A 3465-nucleotide genomic window follows, 5' to 3' on the forward strand; every position below is an offset into this window, starting at 1 on the left:
GCAGCAGAGAAACTGTCCTCATTTTGACTTAATTTGGCTGTGGCCATTTCCTCCAAGAAACAAATATGACTGGGCAAATAGCTACATGCTGAGCTAATGTTTGTTGAGATGTTTTGTACCAGGCCCTGACAACCACACTAACTTATGTACTCCGAAGGCTATCTAAAGACCAAAATAAACCTAAGGTTAAATCCATCTTTGCACTGAACATGCAGATTGTGTAAAAGCTGCACAGAGAACCATCTGGGCTGACAATTACCAGAATCACAACAGATCTGGAAGAGAACGTAACCTTTCATTCTCTGCCAGTTAGTGTTTTTTCTTCAAAGCCCAATTTTAGCTTCAGGGGTAGGATCTTCTTCAGAAGCTTAGCAGGGAAGAAATAGACTTAACTTTTGCCTCCATACCTTCCGCTATCCCCATAAATATCAAGCACCCCTTCCAAGAGGGTGATATACGTGGTTGAAGAAAAATACCTGCACATTTAATGCAAAGTAATGAGAAGTCTGGCCCTCATAAACTATTTATTGAGTTCAGGTTTAACTTTAAAATACTCTTTTACAATAAAATAGAGAAATGCAAGGAATCTGTATATTTGCTAGAGAACAGAACTTCTAGTTTGGCCAGATCAGAGGTGTTCAAAGATATGTTGGTGTCTGAGACAGAAAATGCCAATAGTGCTTCTGCCTCTGTGCTAGGAAACAAAAGAATGCACTAAAAAGACTTGCTCTCATCCAACAGTGGTTTGGTAAAGCCATAATGTTAAGCTAAGTAAGTGGCAATTTGCTACTATTTAATAGAATTCCAAAACCTTAAAGCTATGGCTAACGTATCTGGGCAAGAATATGTTGTCCTCTGGCCATGAGTACTCAACTTTCTTTTCAGGCACTGTATCATTATGGTTTTTGTTGATTCTTAGAATATTGTGTTTTCTTGTCACTCAGCAATGGATGCCCTTCTCCAGGAACCCTCTGTGAATGATATTAGGAGGGTGAGTACCCGGAGGAGGGCTTTCTCTGCGGTGGCGCCCCATCTATGGAATGCACTCCCCAGAGAGGTCTGCCTGGTGCCGTCGTTATTTGTTTTTCAGTGCCAGGCTAAGACCTTTTTATTTAAAACTTATTTTAATTGCTAAATTATTGTATTTATTAGGATATTAAATTAGTCAAGAATGCACCAGGGGTTTAAAATGTTTTTTTTTTTCTTTTAAATTGTTATATTGTTATTGTTAATGTATTTTTTTTGTATTTTTTGTGAGCCGCCCCGAGGCTTTGTTGCGATGGGGGCAGCATAGAAATGTTTTAAATAAATAGATAGATGGATGGATGGATGGATGGATGGATAGATATTGTAACTCTTTTGTGTAATTCTATTTCAACTATTGCAAGAAGCATTCATGTCAAAAGAAATCTGGTCCTTCTTGTATTTCTTGATGGCTGAAAATGTCTTTTATTCAAAAATCTTGCACCTCTAGGAAACTTGAGGTTAATTCATTTGTCCAGCCAGAAGGAAACAAGGAAAGTTTCCAGTCACATGCTACTATTGGGTGGCAAGAATTATTGGTGTGCTTCTAGCTAAAAAAAACCCTGGTAAAACCATCATCTGATAAATCAGTTTCCCATTCCACTATTCACTGATGATACATAAAATTGGCATGGGATATTGAAGACAGCATACCTACGGCAAGTATGATCCTTTTGATCCATCCTGTTGGAAAATTCACATCCAGTAATTCCCCCTAATAATGGAATATTAGAAATGCATAAGCAGCAGCTTGTAGTGGCAACATCTAGAAAAGCTCCATAAAAAACATTTTCATCCAAGGCAGAGTCTGCCCTTGCTGCTCAAAAGCCCCTGAACTTAGCAGCATAAGTGTTTCCAATGCCCTGCCTAGCTGATGTCAGCGAGACAGGAAGAGCAATCATGGGTATCTTTACCTCTCCATCTTTTTTCCCAATTTTTACTAGATGGGATCTTTGCTTCACATCTAGTGAGCAAGCTTTGGAGGACAGAGGAAGGAAGGAAGCTGGACAAGGCTCAGGGTTAGGAAAAAGGATGCTCGTGGCTTTTCCAGTGCCCTCTCTTCCCTGCCTTTTGCTCCTCCTCCAAGGTTGCTTAGAGAGGCAGCCAGCACAGTTGTCTGCAGGCCAGCTGTGAGGCAGTGGAGTCTGCGGTCAGACTTCTGACTCCCCCTTTTGAGGTCAGGTCAGAGTTCTGCCTCAGAGCTTGGAGGAGCTTTCTGAACCTTCCTATGGTCCCTGAGATGCTCATACAGTGTTGCTCTCTTAATCTCTCTCATTCAGGTGATTCACTAGAGGATGCTTCCAAACAGAGGGCTCATAACACTAAAAACCAGAAGGCATTGTGCAGCTAGTCAATCTTTGTTTTTGCTTGATGAATTATCCAAAGTAAGGGAAAAATAGAAGAGGTGAGTTGATCCATACCTGTCTGTTGCTTCCATCAGTAACTCATGTGATGGGTTACATCAGCTTTCCCCAATCCGAAGCCTCCCAGATGTGTTGAATTCATCAGAGGGTATGCAAGACACTGAGAGTGATTACTGATGGAGGCTACACTAGCCCCTATTTCAACATCATTTCAACACCAGGCAGTTCACTTATTATTATTATTATTATTATTATTATTATTATTATTATTATTATTATTTCATTTCTATACTACCCTACACCTTTGTGCATCTGAGTGTCATCCTTGAGCAGGGTTCATGCTAATCTTCTCTGTATCATTCCAATCTTAGTTTACGTGCTTCTGCCTCTTAATTGTTTGATCTGATTCCTCTTGGAAGGGTTTCTTATATTTCTGTGCTGCTCTGGTTGATTTTGTTGTATAAGCAAAGTATTGATCCAAAATTGTTTCTGTTGCTTTGATGTTTGCTACATTAATAAAGTAAGCATGCTAAAGCAGAATTGAGGCCAATTTAGGAATAAGCGAACTGCAATAGATTCATTTTAGTTTTCTTTAGGACCAGTATGGCCATTAACTATCATGCCAGTGAGGTTGCCTTAAATAAGTGATAAATATTTATGTGGCAAGTCTAATGGACTCAGTGGTTCAAGATATGGTTTATATGAGGAGTAAGAAGCATGGTGCCCATGCAACCAGTGTACTCCCAGATAGTTCCTCTCTTGGCATCTTCCAAGGTGCCCTACCATTCCCACTTTAAAATTATAATAAACACATTTTCTTATCAGCAGCTGGGATTGCTGTGAAACAGAATTCTATTGGCGATGAAAACTGTTGGCCCAAAGGGGTTGTTTAGTGTATTGTAGCTCAGATCTGTCCCTTGTCTTTTGGGCAGGTTACTTTTCCTTTGCCATGCCTTCCATGGCAGCCATTGTGTGGCAGCACCCAGAGCAGGTTCTCAAATTGCCAAATGCACCCACAGTTTGCCTGTTCCTGCTTTATACACAGAGAGAGAGACTACATCATATCACACCACATAAT

At 40.2% G+C, this 3465-nt stretch overlaps 1 non-coding gene across 1 annotated transcript; it reads right to left on the reverse strand.

Annotated features, from left to right (window-relative positions):
• Nucleotides 1-2674: 2674 nt before the first annotated feature.
• Nucleotides 2675-2776, reverse strand: LOC123029606. Its single transcript, XR_006415960.1, has one exon. It is a non-coding gene; the product is annotated as a U6 spliceosomal RNA (small nuclear RNA).
• Between the last annotated feature and the right edge of the window lie 689 nt (nt 2777-3465).

Source organism: Varanus komodoensis, unplaced genomic scaffold, assembly GCF_004798865.1.
Source record: "Varanus komodoensis strain SLA01 unplaced genomic scaffold, ASM479886v1 scaffold4, whole genome shotgun sequence".
Lineage (NCBI taxonomy): Eukaryota > Metazoa > Chordata > Lepidosauria > Squamata > Varanidae > Varanus > Varanus komodoensis.